The sequence below is a fragment of the Cygnus atratus genome, chromosome 4 (genome assembly GCF_013377495.2).
Source record: "Cygnus atratus isolate AKBS03 ecotype Queensland, Australia chromosome 4, CAtr_DNAZoo_HiC_assembly, whole genome shotgun sequence".
NCBI lineage: Eukaryota > Metazoa > Chordata > Aves > Anseriformes > Anatidae > Cygnus > Cygnus atratus.
Window position 1 is genome coordinate 76,166,295 of NC_066365.1, and position 19,231 is coordinate 76,185,525.

General features: G+C 50.1%; 1 protein-coding gene across 10 annotated transcripts in view; it reads left to right on the forward strand.

The window, feature by feature from the left end:
- EXOC6B (exocyst complex component 6B) overlaps positions 1–19,231 on the forward strand; it is a 293,888-nt gene that overhangs the window by 24,830 nt on the left and 249,827 nt on the right. The gene's annotated exons all lie outside the window — the stretch shown is intronic.

Genomic DNA, 19,231 nt, shown 5'->3' on the forward strand with positions numbered 1-19,231 from the left:
GGATTTTGGCTGAGGAGCGGGAAGCCGACAATCCCTTACTCCGGGCCCTTCCCAGCCCCCAGTCCCGGTTGCCTTCCTCCTGGGCAGCAGGAGACGAGCCAGCGTGAGGTGTGAAGGCACAAATGTCAGCGCCGATGGCTTCAAAACAACCTGATTAGCCCTAATCCGCTCGCTGCCCGAACTGCGTGCTAATGTTTTGGTCCTGCCGTTGACCCCATTTGAGGTTCACCCTGTGCACGTCTCTTCTCACATCGCCCTTTGCTAAGCCTGCGTCTTCGTGCCTCCATCCATGGCAGCGTTGTGGGCGTGCTGGGTTGGGCAGGCTGCTGGTCTTTGAGCAATCTGGTCCTGTCTGGGCCACGATGGAAAGTGCAGGGTGCGTGTTGCGAGGCACAGTCCTCTGACAGCCGATGCTTCCTGCGCGGCTGAGGATTAGTTTCAATTCCATCAGTCGCTAAATGGGCTTTTTGGACAACTGGCTCCTTCCCCGCCCGCTTTCTGCCGGAGCACTTCTTGGCTTCGTGCGTTACAAACGTTTGAAGGACAGGATGCCTTTGGTGTCTTCAGTTCGTAGGCAAAACCCGCTGCTGCTTTGCCTGACAGCCCTTCAGCCCAGGCGTGCGTGCTGGGCTGCGCTGCGTGCTGGCTTCCCCCCCCTTAGTGCGGACGCTGTGCTAGTCTGAGAGTGTCTGACCTCTCGAGGAGACTGATAACGAGGGGCTGCGTGTCCTTCAGCCACGGCCAGATTCACTTTGGGTTCTGATAAGCACAGCTCGCAAACACTGCTGCGGAGGCAGGGATTCAGCCAGCTGCAGGCACGCTGCCTTTTTTTTTTTTTTTTTTTTTTTACCACTACCCTTTGTGCGCGTTGCATACCTCCAGGCGGAGGGGTAGGCTGGATGGCCGGGGACCTCTAACCTTGTAAATCATCACAGTTTGAAAATCCATGCCCGCAGCGTGGCCGTCGGGTTTATGCAGCCCTGAGCTGCACAACACGCTCGCCCCTCTGCTTGCACGCTCGCCCGCCGCAGCCCCGAAACTCAGCACGTCCTTCGGGTGGCCGCCGCCTCCTGAGGGTAAGCGTTCCCCACCTCGAGCGAGGGGGTTGAAACCTCAGCACCCTTCTCAGGGAAAGAGAAGGTTGCTCCTGGCAGTTAGAAATACAGAGTTAGAGAGCGCAAAATGCATTGTGTTGTAAAGCTGTTGTGAAAAATGCTCGTGCGTTGCTTGGATAAATTCCTGTGATGCTTGCCGTGATGTGTCCCAAACCGCTCCTTAGCTGCAGGAAACATCTCTGCTCTTCCACGAAGTGCTGCTGCTGAGGCTCTGGGGGGTGCTGAGCTGGGGGTGCTGAGCTGCGGGTGCCTCTCTTCATTTCTCACAGCACAGGGGAAACGCTCCAGCACCAGATCCCAGGACTCTGCGCAGAGGCAGCTGTAGGGTTGGGGTTGTTTCTACCTCCTGGGGTCCTGCCGGGGCAGCTTTTCCCTCTCTCCTGGCCTTCCTGTAAGCAGAAATAAGTTTCCAGTGGCACTGATATATTTTAACTGCTAAATCTCCTCTTTCGCTGCCTGAGGGTAACACCCCTTAATTTGCCATCCCTATCCCTTGCCTCCCCCTGGAGCTGGGGGAGTGCAATGTGGGGAATGGAAGCAGCCCGTGCCTGCCGACGGCCGGACCTGGGTAGCAGAGGTCAGTGTTAGCAGCTGTTGACAAATACTCAATTCACTGGCTTTAAAAATAGGTGCTTAATCGCAATACGTAGCTTTAAAATAGGAATTGACATCTCAAACCTTAGCTTCGGCTTTCCTCAGCAGCATGTACTTCGATCCAGGTGTTAATCCAGATCCGTATGCTGTAGGCTTCGCTTACAGAGATGAAAAAGGCTTTTTTTTTTTTTCTTTTTTTTAAGGCCCTTGAAGAACATCGTTTCTGTTCCTGAAGGGCATGGTTTTCCACAGGGCTGAGTAAAGGCGTTGTCTGGATGGCTTTACCTGCACAATGGAAGAGAGGGAAAGGAGATGTTCTCGTCAGTTAAGCCTCCTGCCTTCGTTAGATAGATGTGCTTTCAGGTGGGGATCTGCAGGGCGTGCTTTGGGCAGCACTGCGCTTTGCTTGGCTACAGCTTTGCTTCTCTGTTACTGTTGGATATCAGAGAGGGGCTCAAAGACCTAAATCGCAGCCCGTTTCACCTTCACCCAGAGAAGGGAAGCCAGATAAGCTTTTTTTTTTTTTTTTCAGCTTTCCTGCTGCTGGTTTGGGACTGCCATTGGTGCACCTTGCCTCCCTGGTGGGACTGCATCCCTTCTGCTCTGTATTTGCTTCCCCCTCTCCCTAGCTCGGAGCTGCCAGCCCCTTGGTGACCCTGCTTTGGGTGCCTGTCAGGTTCCTGCAGGACCACCAGGAAGGCTCTGCTGGCATGGCAAAGCTGGGCAGTACCTCCTCGTCACCCAGCAACATTTCAAAATTTATTTGTAAATTCTTTTTGCTTTCTTTCAACTCTTTGCTCTGGAGTTTGTAGAAGCACAAACCAACTGACAAGAACTGCGAGCGTGCTTTCAGGATAAAACCTCCTCCAAAGCCATGAAGCGGTCAAGTATGTCTTTGAGAAGACCCCACAGTTCCTTTTGTGGGTGCTTGTGGTTGCGTCCAGCACCCTAAGAGAGTTGGGGCAGCCTGAGATCTGCTTAGGCTCATCGTTATCTCCCCTCCGGTGCTTCGGGGCTGGTCTTGCTGTGTGACAGCATCCTGCGGCTGGCCCTTGTGTCAGCAGAGCCACTGCCTGCCCACATCCCCTAGCAGTGCCCTCCCAAATCGAATGGCACGGCTTTCAAACCGCCAAAAAAAATCCCAAACCAGGTTTAATTAGCATTAAAACTGGGATAATTAACTTCCTTATATAGAGAAAAGCAACTAAGAAATCAGTCAAGCTGGATCGAGTTCATGAATGCGGACTTGTAGGGCGTAAAGGGCAGCAGGACAGCTGGGTCGAGACCTTCTTATTTCTGCTGTGTGGGGCAGCAAATGGTGCCTGGCCCCCGGGGTCCCTGGGGACCCCCCTCCATCGGTGTGTTTTGGACCTGGGGACCCCGTCTGAGGACTGGCAGTGTCGCCTGTCCTGGTTCTTGGCGCAGGGCTGTGGCAGCTGGAGGAGCCCAGAGTTTGGGCAAAAATCATGTCCCCTTTGCTCTGTGATTGAACGGCCCCTCTTGATGGTAACGACCTCTTTTGGCCCTTATTTCCATTTAGATGTTTTAAAAAAAAGTATTTGTCCAGTGTGGCTTAGTGAAGCAGTTCCTATGAGTACTGTGCAACATGCTACATCTGTGCTCTTAAGGTTTCTGTAAGGAGAAGCTTGAAAATTCCCAATAAAAAGCAAAGTGAGCTCTTCCTGGTGGGAATTATTTGTTGGCGGGAGTTCTTTGTTGGTGCTGGGGGCTGCCTGCACAGTGTCTGCCTCTCGGACAGCTCAACATCCCCGGCTGATCCCGTTACCTCGTCAGAAGTAGTGAACGTGGGGGGAAAGGGGAAAATAGTCGTACGGCCCCGTTGTACCCGGGTCAAGGGCCACTTCGGGCTTGCTGTGCTTGGAAACGACTTGGCTCTTTGTGAATGGAAGTATATTTCAGCAGAAGCGTGTGCCTAGCTCAATGTGAAGCCTGAACAAGCACATACTTCGCTTCTCGCTGTGATTTTTGTAAAACAAATGCAGACCAAACGTTGTTCCTCTCCAAGGCTTATTTTGGTGTGTGACTGAGAGCTCCCTGCTCTGGCGGCTATGCAGGACTGCTGCTGGAGCTGGTTTAGCTCCTCGTAGCTCCCTTGCTAAGAGGAAAAAAAGATTCATTTATTTGCAGTGATCGAGGAAGGCTGATGTACGCCGTCCGGTCATTGGCACTTATAAAAACTGTGGGATGAACAGAGAGCTCGTTAAAGACCGACCACTCTGCCTTGCTTAGTTGCTATGTGCAGAAGTCTCATTTTCCTAATTTTCCCTGGGCTATCAGACTGCCATTGCACCGCTTAAAGTAACGGAGAATCACATCCTTAGGTCACGTACTGTAAAGCAGCAGTGACTCCCCCCCCAAGAATCCTTGATTCAAGTTAGAAACTGTCTCCATACCGAGTGGGTTGCTTCGTTGCCAGTTAAGAAAAAGCCCAACCTTAAGTTCTGAAATGAATTGTAATTAGTGGTTACTTAAAATGGGGAAATGTCATCCTGAGGAGGAGGAGGGTGTGAATTGGGGTCAGCCCAGCGGTGCCACCCGATGGGGTCAGTGGGTGGTGGATGCAGGGGATGGCTCGGGAGCAGCAGCCGCAGCTGGGGGCACGCGAGGGAATTCCCCCGCTGCTGAAAACAATTGCTGGCAGCTGGCTCCTGCAAACAGGGGAAGAATAAAGGCTGAAGCCCTTTGGACGACTTGGGCATGGGTTTCTGTGCTGTTGCAGGGCGTGTGTGGCCTGGTGCGGCTCCGGTACCCCCACGTCCCTTCCCTGGTGCTGTTGGGGCTGGCACAAGGGCACTTGCACCTTTGCCTGCACAGGCGGCAGCTGGAAGTGGTTTTCTTCTAATTAGTGAGTCTTCCTGGGCAGCTTGGGCTCGTTGTTACAAGCACCAGTCTAGGAAATAAGTGCTAGGGCAGCCTGCTGCTGTGTTACAGCTGGCTTTCTCCTGCACGGGAGCTGCCTTATGGGCTGGAGGATTTAGGGAGTGGAGGTGGGATGAGGGTCACGGGGGTGATGGGCTTAGAAGAGATGGCCCTGTTGGAAGGGACCTACACAGATCAGCGAGTCCAAGTCCTGCCCGCTGCAGGGCTAACCAGAAGTTAAAGCGTGCTCTCGAGGGCATCATTATGGGCAGAGAAAGACTTTTATGAGGGGTGCTGGTGGCTGAATGGCAGAAGCAGACTGGGATAAACCACTTGTGTTTGCTGCCCACAAGCTGCGTTGCTGCTTATTTAAGTCTTACTGTGTTTCCTTGAGTGCTTAGTGTTAAAATGACAGGTCTGGTGGCATGGGCATCCTGTGGCTATTTTTATAGGGAAGCATTTAATGATAGCATCTTTATTTAATGTACTCCGTTTTATTGTACTAACTTTCCCCTAAATCAGAGTAGTTATGATTTTCTCCTACTTTGCTAAGCTCTTTGTGTTTCGTTTGCTAGCAGCGTTACGGACACGAGTGCTGCATTGCCCAGCTTGGCTGAAACACCACAAAGCCCAGCCTGTTTGGTCCTGTCCCGTCGAGGGGCTTGCGTGCACGGCTCCAACATCATGCTTCAGTGCTTGGCATTAAACGCTGGCGTGCTTTCTGTACCTGCCTTGGATATAACTGGCTGTGTGGTAGGTAAGAGGAGAACTGGCCTGGTTCATGGTCTCAAATTTTCGATGACTTAATACACTGAAGTTACAGCTTCCTTGGCTTCTGCGTGCTCTCGGGGTTGGAAGCACTCTGATTTCTGGCACCGCCGTGGCTTGTTGTGTGGCCGTAGGCGCCGCGCTTAATTCTTCTGTGCCTGCGTTTGGCAGCATCTAAAATATGCACGGTGCTTCCCTTCAAAGGGAAATTGAGACAGATTGGTGTTTGCAAGGTATTCTGATAGCTTCTGATAAAAGATGGCGTTTAAGGGTACGCGGTTGGTTTAGGTTCTTGTTTTAATGTATACACGATTGAAGAAGTATTCTGCTGATCTCAAAATAAATACAAATGTTTGGAGAGATCCTTCGTAACATTATGCTTCCAGGAATACTGCACAGCACGTGCTCTGGGGGTGCCTCTGCAGACAGGAACGGAGGCTGCCCGGCTGCCCTCCGCACTGCAGCACGGTGAGGTCTTGTGCAAGGGCGATCGTGGTTTATTCAACGAGGAGGCGATGCGCTATTTCCAAACCGTTCTCGGTACCCCCGCTATTCAGGTTTCAGTTGCCTGAGCAAACTTTTTCCTCTTGCTGATTCTGTGTCTGGCTTCAAGTCTTACAAAACCCGCTGCAGTTGGAGTCTGGGTTGCTCGTCAGCACGAAATACTTGGCTTCAGCCTCCCTGCGAGCAGAGTTCAACTCGAGGCCTTCCAGATAATGAAGCCGGACTGGCTTGGGTCGCCTGCATGCTGCAGGGCGCGTTACGCATTGTTTGACAGCTGCTGAGCTGTGGGGGATGCTGAGCCTCAGTGCAGTTCAGCCCTCGCGACACAGGGTGGCGGTGCCACTTAAAAGTCTGGTGGCCCAAAGCCGGGCACGGGCTCGGGTTTGGTTTGCCATCGTCAGAGCCATGGTGCTCTGGTGGCTCTGAATTACCTTTTCCTGTGTCTGTTTCCCCCCAGGCTTCTCCCCTCCTACGTGCTCCGCAAGCCACTGATGGCGTTTGTGCAAGAGCTGGTGGTGACCGCTGCTGGGGAGCCGCCAGGATTTCCGGCAGTGGTTAACTCACCCTCGTGCTTGGTACACACGACTTCATGTCCTCAGTCTTTCTTTCGGTCCCTGGTTTTGATCTTCCTCTTGATTTAAATCTGCTCTAGATCCTGCTGGCCGAGCGCCCCCTTGGCAAGGACTAGCTGACCACGGACTGGTAGGGCCGTAACTTTGCTGCTTCGGGGGAGCGTGGGTGGGGTGGCTCGTTGCAGCCAAGCCCAGCCGCAGCAGCAATCTCGTTTCCCATGTTCTCTCGGATGCCCGTCTCCCTCCGGCCTCCCTGTCGTGCAGGCCTGTCTGTGTCACCCAGAGCTGTCACGTCTCCTAACACGCATTGCCCTAAAGCCCTTTCAGGCTTCACGCCAGATCAGGAGCAAAACGTTTTGCTGTCTCTCCTTAGTAATCTTTATTCCCCGTAGCTGGGGAGAGCCTTTGGGCACCTATGGGCTGTTTTTGTTGCTGGTTTGGCTTTGGTAAGGTCGGTTTTGATGTTGACAGAGGTCAACAGAGGTCCCTCCAGTTCTTGGCGTGGTGCTGCTGTTCTGTTTCGTGTCTGGTGTATTAAGCTCTTGTCAGCACATCTTGCATGGGTCGTGTTTTCTTTGTGCTGCTTTTGGCTAAATACGAGCCTGAAGGGGAGCTCAGAGCGTGCTTTTTCCTTGCTCCTCCGTCTCTTCCAGTGCTGCTGACCTCCATGGCCTTTGTTTTGCCATCCTCTGCAGCGTGAGTGCCTCGCAGGCCTCTGCCTGGGACCGAGCAGTGCTCTCCCCTCCAGCCCCATCCCATAGCCTGCGGCTGTCTCCAGGATGAAAGCGTGGCAGGAGAACAGCCCCTACGGGCTCCCAGGACCAGCCGGACTCAGCTAAGTCGGAGCCGCTTACCAGTCTGTGGCCAGACAGCCCGGAGGAGCTGGAGGAGCATCTACAAGATCTCTCTCAAGCTTGAATCTATCTCGCTGGGAAAGGCTGAGCCAGCCTGTGAAAATCAGCACTGTGCAAGAATTACTGACTAAAGTGCCTCCCACCGCTTTTTTTTTTCATCTGTTTGTGGTGGTCACTCGAAGTAATCCTTCTTGTAAGTCTTTGTAGGGTAGGGGAGAGTCTGAGTGACAGCCTCCCTCTGTAGGAAACCAGCAGGATGTCTGGTTCAAGGAAAAAATATAGGGTGGTGTTTATGCAGGGTTTAAGGGGGCTGATTTTATGTCTGTGTGCTGTTCTTTAACTGAATTACAGCATGTCTGTAGGCAAGTTGTTTAGTACTTGTGTTATCCACCTCTGTGTAGCTCTTCCTCGTGTTAGAATTGTAACGTCCTTGGTTAATTAGGGTCACATAAACGTATGAAGTACTGAAGGTGATGTGCTTTCACTCTGGGAAATTACTTGCCAGTATCAGGATGTCTTCTGATGTTTTGTTGTAGTAATCTGTTATTGTTGAGGCATGAATATATGCCGTAACAAGCAGAACTACATCTCATCGCTCCTTGTTGCTTTTCCTCCCAAGTGTTTAACGCCTACTATTAGCTCCTTCCTCTCCACCTGAGGAGGGCTGACCTGCTTAGACCCAGGCATCATAGCTGTGTGCGTGAAGAAACTGCAGGAGACCAGAGGTTCACAAGAGCCCCAAAAGTGGGACAGGTTTTGTGGTCAGCTCCCTGTCATCCCAGGAGGTGGGATGAGAAGGGTAAGGGATGCCTGCACCAGTGCAGTTATCAGCACACGGTGGTGGTGCCTCTCTTACGGTCCTTGTTGTAAGACATTATAGTAGTGGTGATAATCCTAGAATCATTAGGTTGAGCATCTGGTCCAACCGTCCCTCTACCACCAGTATAACCCACGAAACCATGTCCCTAAAATGCCCTTAGGCACGTGTTCCTAATGTGGTTCTGAAGGTAAAGGTAAAAGTCTCCAGGTTCCATCTCTAAGGGCACCTGGGCATGGACATCTTCCTAATGTATTTGACAAAGATGTGGGACTCGCAGAGGTGTTGTTCCTACAGCTCCCGTGAAGGCAGAAGAGCCTGAAGGTAAACAGACAGATTTTGTGCCTTGCCTGCTGCTGGACACTGCATGGGCGGTGTAAAAGTCCTGCTCACAGGACCAGGTTGCTGATGCCTGCACATGCCGAGACACTGAGCTACATCAGCCACGGGAGAGGAGTCTGTAAGGAACAAGACTTGATTGTCCCAAATGTGAGTGGAATTGCCCCAGTTATGCTCTAAGCAACGATGAGAGGTGCTTGAATTAGCTGCAGAGTTCTTGGGACCTTCTTAACGCAGCTGCGTTTGGGAAGAAGAGGGAGATGTAAAACAGAATTGAGAGCAGGACCCTGTTGTGAGAGGTGCTGCGGGATGAAGGTGTCTCGGTGCTGCTGGATTCTGGTGACATCCTGTGTCTGGGAGATCACAGAGTCATTAAGGTTGGAAGAGACCTTCAAGATCATCTGAACGGTCTTTAAAAACAACTCGTTCTTAAATGGCAAAATGCGGGAGGACCTCAGACTTGTGAAAACAGAACCCAGAAGCAAACCAGACTTTGGTCATCAGTGCTTTGTGCAGGTACTGTGAACTGTAGGGTTGCTGCTGTTGTTAGAGGCATTAGCAGAAAGTAACGATGCTCTGAAAAAAAAAAAAAAAAAAAGGTACTTTAACAAATCAGTCTTTATTTCTGGTTGTTGTCTTGCAATTGTGAATCCCGGTGTCCTCGAGGAGCAGAAGCCAGCGTTTTGTAGACGTAATTGTTGGCGTGGTGTTGGGCACAGTTACTCCTGTAATTCGGGCTGTTGCTGCCTGGGGGGGGCTTTCCTGGCATTTAGGTAGCAAAGGAATAAAATGTTCGATTTGGTTCACCTCGTTCTTCTTTTCCCCTGGGAGCTGTCCTATCTAGACCTTTAGAGGGAGCTTTCCCTTCGTCTCTTAGATTTCACATTAAATTATTTTATGGAGTTTGTAAGGATATAACCATTAAAATATCAGACTGATTTTAAATGTTTGAATATATATATATATATTTGGGGGGGGTAAAAAAAAAAGGCATGGCATTGGTGACTGACCACTGTTGGTGGGAAAACACTCCCAGAATTGCAGACTACTTGAGCTTGGCAAGGATCTGTGGAGATTTCCTAGTCCCGTCCCCTGTTCAAGCGGTGTCACCCAGAGCAGGTTGCTCAGGACGGTGTCCAGGTGGGTTTTAGGTATCTTCAGGGATGGAGGCACCTGAACATCTATAGGGTAACCCATTTCAGTGTTTCAGCACCATCATAGTAACAGCTGCGTGCGTGCTTTTAATTAAAAAAAAAAAATCTTCAATGGAATTTCTTGTGCGTATTTGTTCTCGGTGCCTCTTGTCCGGTCACCGGGCACCGCTGGGAAGAGTCTGGCTGTGCCTTTCCTGCCACCCATCAGATATCTGTGTGCTCTCCAGAGGCTCCACGTCGCTGTTGAAGAGGTAACCTGCATAGTCCCAGCATCAGCCCCTGGGGACACACCACCGCACGAGGTCGTCGTCACCGCGTTGCACGATATTTGAGCCGGCGGCGCCTGCTCTGTTCTCCTTCGGGTTACCTGTGGAGTTCGGTTGGGTGAGGAGGAGACTGGACGTACCCTGTTACGTGGCAAGATCTATTTCAGTGTGTATTAAGTTGCCTCTCAATCTCCCTTTGAATAAGCCAGGTGGAGAGATCTCAAAGCATCATGCCATGTCCAAGGCACTTTTTCTAGCCCGTGATCTTCTGTAGTCACCTTTAGGTATGTTCTGGGACTCGTGTACCTCTGGGATTTGCATGTTCGTTGCTCTGGAGCTGGTACTTCCTTCATCCGAGTTACCAAATAAAGGTAACCCACGCTGCAGCAGGTTAAGATAATCTGGTTTCTCCCTTCAGAAGCCATCAGCTCAGGTCAGAGCGAGAATCAGCCGGAGCCAGAGCTTCCTGCCCCGTTATAAACAGCACGTCTGATGTACGTCTCCTCCCCGACTCCGAGCGTGTCCCCTCGGCCCAGCCTCGGCCTGCCGCGGAGGCTCGACGTGCCGGAACACCACTGCAAGCGCAGCACGAGGGAGGTTAGAACATTTGCGGTGGCTCGGAGTCCACATCCTCCGATTCTTGTGGGTTTGTGTCTGCCCCCTTATTTCGACACTTTTCCTAACAATAGTACATGTGGTAGAAACGTTGGGGAACTTCCTGCGAGTAAGTGTGATTAGGGTGTATCGTTAGATTTCTTCCTTTTTAAATTGTGTTGTTTACAGGCATTGTAAAGATGATTCATCTCCGTCTTAATGTTAACCAGCTTGGACGGGGCGAAATTTATCTCGCTCGGTTCTAGCTAGCATTCCTATCCTACACATGGTGCAAATCAACTGTCCTTCCAACTTGAAAGAGCTTGAGAGAGTAGGGCCTGCTGACGCATCGCTTTTGTTCTTGGGGGAATTGTTTCCATTGTGCTCGCAGAAGAAGGAGGGAGGCTGAAAGCTCTGCTCGTGGCCAGTTCTCTCCATCTTCGCCTCAGCTGGGGGTGTTCGTGCTTGCTCTAGCTGCTCTGCCTTGCCTGGCTCGGGGTCGCTCCTTACGTTTCCTGGCTCGTCTCGAGGCTGAGCGCTAATTTGTTCAAGCTCTCCCTCTTCATGTCTTTTATCGTCTGAGAGTCGTTCTTTAATAGGGACATTATAGCCGAGTTGTTCCATTATATTTTCAATCAGGGTAATTATTCTTCGTTTCCTTCGGAGTCTTGCTGGCACAGAGCAGCTATATTCTACCCGGGAGATGGCTGTGGCTGTGGCGGCTCCGTTTTTCCAGTAACATGTAGTCTAAAAGTCTTTGTTGTCAGAAATTAACACTCAAGAAGGCTTTAGAGTATTTTATAACCAAAGACCTGATCTTGTACAAATGAAGGAAATGGGAATTTGTCTGTTGCCGTCAGTGAAAGTGGAGTTAGGTTCTTTGAAGTCCTTTAAAAAAAAAAAAACAAAAAAAACCTGGAAGGCTTTCGTACCCGGAGCCAGAGACACCATTTCTTCCAGCTTCGGGATGTCGTACAGCATTGGCTAAGATCAGGTGCTTTCCAAACAGCTTCAGCTATTCAGTTCAGACCCTATTAAAAATAATAATAATAAAAAAAAAAGCCGGGGGGGAGAGAGCTACGGGGAACCTCAAGAAGCTGCTTATCCTCTCCCTGTCTGAGGAGGTACAGGAGCAAATGTGTCTGACTTACTCCTGCTGGACGTTTTTCTACTTATTCTTAGAAATGATGACTTTAAAGAGGTCCTATAGCACGCCTAGATGTTCTGTTTTGGTTTTCTGCCACTCGTGCAGTTAGAAAGCTTTGTCTAATGTTTAACCTAATTCTCCTGGGCAATTTAAGCCCATTACTATTTTTCCTCTCTTCAATAGGCAGAAATATTTTCATGGGAATGTGAGTCTGGGCCTCCTCTGGTAGTCGTACATCCCAAACACTGCTGCCTGTTAATCCAGCTTCCCTCCCCGAGGATGTTGCTGTTACTGCCTCATGTCCTCCAGATGAGTTTGCCAGAGTAGGCATCTATAGTTGGAAAGAGGACGGGCTTTCGCTTGCAGCTTTGCAGCTCAGAAGCGAGCAGCAGCTCGGGGCTGAGGCTGAGATCTGTGGGGAAGGAGGGCTTTGCTCACCCCAAACTCGGCCTTTGAGTCCCAGACCTTAACCCTGGATGCCAGCGGTTTAAGGCAGGGTTAGTGCCTCCTGTACGGAGCTCTCTAGAGGGGTTCCAGCTCAGCAAGGCTGGCAAAGCTTGTTCTGGTTTTAGTTTTTCTTATTTAGCTCGTGGGCACTAACAGATACACCCTGAGCTCTGGGTGTGGGGTCTGCTCTCAAAGCTGCCAGACCCTAGGCTGCTGTTTCAGAGGGCGCTACACATCTATATTTTAGGCAACCGAATCCTACGTGTTCCCTAATCTGAGAGCTGCACGTGAGTTTTAGGAAGCAATTATTAGGTTGTAAACGAGAGCCTCCTCTCGCTCAGCCTGCGCTGATGGGAGAATCTGGGGCAGCAAGATGCTCGTCTCTGGCAGAAGTTGTGTGAGGTTTCCTCCTGGGAGCCACTTGTGTGATTGCTCCTAATCTGGTTTGATTACTCTGATGTAAGTTTAAGAAACTTTTCAGACTTTTTTTCTAAGGCACCTTCGCTCCCGCAGGGTGCTCGTAGTGCAGGAGAGGCCGTACGGGCTGCGGCAGGAGGGCGGGAGCGTTAACGGGACCAGAGCAGGAGCTTTCCCCTGGCAGCTGCTGCAAGCTGGGAACATCTCCACACGATGAAGTGGCAGCGGAGGGCTGAGCCCTGCCACCTCCTTCAGCTCCTGCCTGCGAGCTTATCCAGGCCTTGGGTTGACCTGGGTAATGCGGCACGCTCCTCTGCGAGCGGAGGGGGGCTGGAGCGGGCACCATGGGCTGCCAGGCTGCCCGTGCCAAGAGCTGTTTGTGCTCTCTGCCTCCTGAGGTGGAGGCAATAGTGAGGCTGCTCTTGGGCATCAAGGACCAGGCGTGAGTTCACCAGCGTGGCTGCCCCGGTCCTTTGGAGGGGCGCCGGTACGCGGGCGGCGAGCGTGGAAGTTCTCCGTCACGCCGCTGTCGACTCGAGCGCGCTTCGTGCGGTTTTCTAATGCAGCGCTTCTGATGTCGGGCATGTCTTGGGGATTTGTTGTGCCTCTGCTGGATGTTATGACAACATTGCTTCACAGCAGAAAGGAGGGCCCGAGTCCTAGAGCCAAGAATGCACGCACACAACAGAAATCGCCTTGTTTAAACAATGCATAAGACAACAAAATGAACTTTGTTAGGAGGGGGAAAAAACTTTTATTGGGCAATAACACAGCAAGCATAGACATTAAAATTTTTCTGTGGTAATCTAAGCTGCTTTTATAGATGTAATGACTCAAATATTAATCCTGTAAAGTTTATTTAAAAAAAAAAAAAGATATTTTGTTATCAGTAACCTTATTTGTGGATGCTTTGGAAGCGTGCCTCTCATCTTCATTGTCAAGTGTCTCCCTTTCCTGTGCTGCTGATAGGGTAAATAACCAGACGGAGGGCAGCAGCATCCAGCTGACAGAACGTGCTTTTCTCCAGAACCGTCTTCCTTGTGATGGAGATGGGCCTCATCTCGCCAAACTTTGGGCGTGGGACGTGGCCAAGCTGCCATCGTTTTTGTTTTCTGTGTGCACGGCTTTTAGCGTGATGAAATAGCTTTTATGTGGAGTGGTGAGAGGGAATTAGAAGGGGATAACTTGCACCTGCGCCGCACGCTGGCATGGCCATGGTTGTGTAGCAGGACCAGCGAGGTGCTCCCAGCATCTCAGTTCTTGCTGCCAGGCTCTGCTTTACCCCAAATACTTCCATGGGCATTTATCCCCTGTTTCTGCACAGGCTGTGCCATTCTGCTTCCTCTCTGTTTACTGTCCCCGACTTTGAGCAGTACTGCAGCAAACAGAGTCGTCATTCAGCCCAGTGGTGGCTTTTTGGGGTGGTTTGTGCCTGGTACCTTGTCCTGGGGCTCAGGTCTTCAGGCTTCTCAGCGCTGCGTGGATGATGGGAGTCAGTAGGGTTTTCTGTTCTGCAAACGTGGTGGCTGAGCTCAGGTGTGACGGGAGCTTGTGTATGATGCCATAGACCATACCTAAAATACATTTTCTAAAAGACAGGGTTTTTCCATATTAATAATACCCCTACTTTGCTTCCATACATTGATTTTTGTCTGCTTTTGTGATCTTACAGCCATGTGCTGCCTGGTGCCTGCCATGGTGGCTTCCTGGGCACGGCTGTGCCAGATGCCTCTCTATCGGCCCCATAAAGCTCGTTATTAATTTGGCATGTCCTCATTCTGCTTGTCCTTCAAATCAAACCCCAATTCTTTCATCTCTTCTTCCCAGGTCAGTAAATAAGGTGCCGTGGTGGTGACTGCCATCTTGCAGGAGCCGTGGTCGATCCTGCCTCCCTCTAGTCCTGTCCCACCCCTGCTGCTGCCTTCGCCTTTCCTCAGTCTCTGTCTCCCATGCACTTTCACCAACATTAACCTCCGCAGCTTCTGGTCGCGTTCCCAGTCTCTCGAGGTCTTTGGCTGCTGCTTTCCAGCAGGCTCGTGACTGCCCTCGCTTCGGCGCTACCACCATATTTCGAAAGTACAGCTTGTATTATATTTTCCAATTTACTAATAAAACCGCTGAAGAAAACCAGGCTCGGAAGAAATTCATGTGGAAGCACTGTTGAAAAGCCCCTTCTGGTTGAGCCCAGTTATTGACAAGCAACTTCGTCTTTAGAAGGGTTTTCGAGTGGTGTGCGCGTGTGGTTTATGGTAATTTCTGCACAGCGCTCTTCCCGAAGCGCTCCGAGAGATACAGCTGCCAGAGCTGTGCCGTGCCCAAATCAAGGTACACGTGGGCAGCTTCCCCCTGCTATCAAACCAGTTATCCTGCCAGATAACAGTGGTGCTTTTCAGATCTGCTTTGTTTCCTTCTCCAGGACCTTGCCATAATGGGATATTGCTAATAGTTTGAATTTTACAGCGACTGAAAGGATTGTGGTTGTAGACTGAAATAGAGTTGAGGGGTAAACTTGTGGGCTAGATATATGTGTCTAAGTAGGAAAAATACACATGGGAATGCCTTCTAAACTACAACATAAAAGATATCTATGATTAAATGTTTTATACTTTACCAAAAAAGGAAAGAAAAAAAAAAGAAAAAGGAATTGCTTCTTTCTCCATATACATGATACAAAGGTGAACCTATGGGGGTGATATGGGAAAACAGTGGATTTAAACTCCATTTAATTACTAGAATTAAAGCAAGAAGTGAATTCCCCACTTGATCTTCAGCTGAAATATTCTGGGTGCAGTACAGCGAGTGGGGTTTCGGCTGGGGTTTTGTGGGTGCCGTGGCTGTGCACGGACCTCGTGCCGCACGAGGCTTCAGGCCGCGCTGCCAGGCGGTACGAAGCAGGTATTCGTCCTGCAAACTTTCCTTGACCTTTTTTCCATGGAGTTGTTGCACCACTCTTGATTCTTTTTCTGCATTGCTCAGTAGTTAATTTGTTTATTATAAAAGTTAGAATAAGATTAAACAAACTGCTAATGCTTTTATGTAGCTTAATGAGAAGAAAATGTTTCTGAGGGACTAAAACCACTACAGAAGTTTAAAGGGGGGGGAAAAATTGAAGTCCACAACAGACTCAGGAATTTGTTCCATTTATTAATTGAAAACAAAAGCAAGTCACTTCTGTTCCACTGTCCCCAGAATGTCCTCCTTGCATTGTTCCAGATCTCTTTCATTTTGCCCCCAGAGATTTCCCTCCTCTGTACTTTCAGCTGAATGTATTTAGGTTACTTTTGAGTCCTTGTCCTACAGGCAACTCGTTGGGAATGAAGCCGCAGTACCAGCCTCGTAGCTTCTCGTTCTCCTGAACTGCCTCAAGTCCTTTTCTTAACCAGTTGAGTGAGAGGTGGAGGAAGGCCCTGCAGAACGAGTTCCTAAAGATTTCCTACTATTAATTTATATACGTTCAGTAACTTGAAGCTTCTTGGGTGTTCCTCCAGCACGTACGTGGCATCTGGCCTACAGCGTGTTTTGGGGAGCAGGGTTGTAGCTGAGCTTCATGGGGTCCCAGAACATGGGGGTGGGTAGGGCCCCCCCTGTCCCAGCAGGGCCCCCCCAGCAGGGTGCCCAGCCCCACGTCCCGGTGGCTGCTGAAGCTCCCCCAGGAGGAGCCCCCCAAGCTCTGGGCAGCCTGTGCCAGGGCTCCGGCACCCGCCCGGCCCAGCAGTGCTGCCTGAGGGGCAGGGGGAGCCGCCGGGGCTCCGGGCTGGGCCCGCGGCCTCTGGGCCTGGCCCTCGTTGCTCTTACACTCTCCTCGTGGGCATTATTCCCCAAATCTCTGCTATTTCCCCAGATTTTGGGGAGTCCCTGCCTGCGGCGTGCGGGGCCTCTCGCTGTGGGGTGGGTGGGTTGCCCCCATTTTGGGGACGGGCCCTGCAGGACCGAGGCCGCAGACGGGAACCCCGGTCTCGCAGAGGCATTGCCTGTGACAGCTTTCCTGGAAAGATTTTTCCAGTTGACCTTTGAAAAAAAAAAACAAAACAAAACCTGTGTGGATTTTTAATGAATGCAGAAATTGTGAAACTTGAACAATACAATCCAAGAACTTTTAAAAGTCCTCTTAATGGTTTTGTTTAGTGGGCGTATTTAAAAAATGTAAACCAGACAGATCTGTCACTGAGCGTAGTCTTCAGTCAGAGAGTTACAGCCTGCTCAGCGCTCTGAGATAAGTGCCTGTGGGACAGGCCCCTCTTCCTCAGACTTTTTTAATCAGAAGGCTTTTTTGTGGGGGAGGCTCGTTACTGAAGCGATCTGACCAGCAATTTTTTATATTAGAGGAAAAAAAAAAGCAGCCTCAAGGTTCGTTTTCTGTAGCACTGTCACAAGGCCTTGTTTTTTCCACGACCAAAAGGACAAATAGCCCAAACCTATTCCCCTTTTAATTCTTGTTGTCCTTGCTTTATTTTTTGTGTTGTGTGCTCTTGTGATTATTACTGGGTACGAAGACACATGGCAGATCTCTTTTTGTAGGAACTTGTTTGTGGATCACCTTCTAATGTCTGCGGATTTGCTAGTCACTTCAGGAGAACTAACTGAAGATCCTGACCTGGCTGTAATTAGTGTTTGAACTAGAAAAGACATTATTAGAAGCAAAGCCTTTGTGCAGGGGAGCAGTGGAGGAGGCTGAGCGAGCCAGAGGCAGGTTTGATGGGGAGAAATGGGAAGCATAATGCCCGCACGTGGCCATCCTGATTTCCTCGTGGTGCTCAGTCGAGCAGAGCAGCTGAGAACCTGAGGTGGTCTGGAGACAGAGCCGGCCATGCTGGGTGGGCTGGGAGGACCAGGACGGCCTTCCAAGGGTGCTGCTGTGGCTCTGGCAGCCGCAGAAGCAGCTGAGGAAGGTGGACCTCTACCAGGGGCTGGGGAACCAGAAATGGTGGCGGTAGGGTCTGGGACCTCAGGGTTGGTGTGGAGTGGATTGTTCTTGCAGTCACACCGAGTCCTGCGTTGTTTCATTTGAGAGGAGTCACTTCACAGTCACTGTGCCCTGCGTGTATGATGATGCTCAGTACAGAGCAGAAACACAGCATCCCACAGGTTTGGAGCTGACATCTGTGGAGGCACGGCGCTTCTCTCTGGGACTCGCTTGGCTGTCACCCGTTTGCTCATCTTTTAAAGAGAGGATAGGAGTGTAGGATGCTGGCTTTACGTCGAAGGGAGGGTTGTGGGTAAACAGGAGACCTCAAAATGCAGCCTACGGAGTTTAAATATAAGCTTAGGGCTGCCTCCAAGGTGGGTTTTATATTGCTGCCTGTCACCAGCTTTTATTTTTGACCCCAGAGTTTGGCTTCGGGGTGGGAATGGCTTTGGTCACGGGACCTTTGTGACTTAGGTTGGCCATGTGCAAAGGAAATTTCACCTGGAGTTTGTAAGTCTTTAAGTCATTTAATTTTTTTTTTTCCGTAGATAGATGCCTTTTTAAATTCTGGCAGTATTTTTTTCATGCATACACATTTATATGACACCCATAATTACTGTTAAGCTTCTACTTGAATGAAAGCACTACTCGCCTAGCTGCATTTGCTTATTATATATGAATTGTCCTCTCCGAGTTAAGCTCCTGAGAGCAGAGGTGCCTTGGAGCTTCCCGAGCCACGCTGTGAAGGGGCTGCGCAGCGCTAGATGGCACTCTGCCTCCAGCTTTCATGTTCCACCAGCGAAACTCTGCTCAGCTGCACAGAAAAACCGCTAGCATCATACCGTGGAGGCATTGATAAAACTTTAGGAAGTTGTTTTTTCACCTCTGTTCCAAGGTAGAAGCCGGTTGGTGCTACAGGAGGCAGTGCTGTCACCTCTGCTCCTGGTGACTGTTGTTTTGCATGGAGATTTAAACAAGCTTAGGAGGATTTGGCATTTTTGTTTTTTCTCTGAGAATGGTTTACTGAAATTGTATAATTGGAATTGCTTCAATTATACAACTGGGCAGGTTTTAGAGAATGGTAATACAATACTTTTCCTCCAGCGTTAGTCCTGTCCCAGTATTTTTTTGTATAGTGTTGAGACCGTTGTGGATTGCAGGGTGGGACTCCCCGAAGTGACCTGCAGGCACAGATCACACCTGAAGGTCACACCAGGTGGGGGTTCAGCCTGGAAGATGAAAAATGTTGAGTGGGATTCATCTAGTTATGGTTCTTTCTGAGGTATGACTCGGACTGCTGCAAACAGTAAATGTTTTTCGTTTATTTGTTTCTTATACCTGGCTACAGCTGTGTCATTCCCCACCTTTCATCTCTAATTGCTGTGGGGAGTCCGGCGTGTAATTATTTCACCCTTACTTTCTGAAGCAGTACAACCTCGGGTTTCATAAAGCTCGCTGTGCACTTCATCTTTCAGACTAGAGAGAATTTGGGTCTATCAGTTAGCACAGCTCCTCAAAATAACAGAACTTCACAGGTCAAAATCTCAGAATACAATACAGAAAACTGAACAACTCCCAGAACCCTACACCCCATTTCAGGTGTGACATCGGCCCTCTGCTTTCTGCAATAACGTGAGGTTTGTGCCACCGTCCCTTCCTCTGCCAACAGGAGAGTTGCATTCTGGGCTGCGTTACAAAACTTGTGGAAATAATCTTTGCTGGACAGTGAGCATTGGTAATGTACAGAGCGAAAAATGTTAGAACACGACAATTCAAGCTTCTCTTCCCAGTTGGGTGGAATTCAATCAAACAAGAAGGATAACTTTATTTCTTTCCCCCTGAATTTAGCAGTAGTGG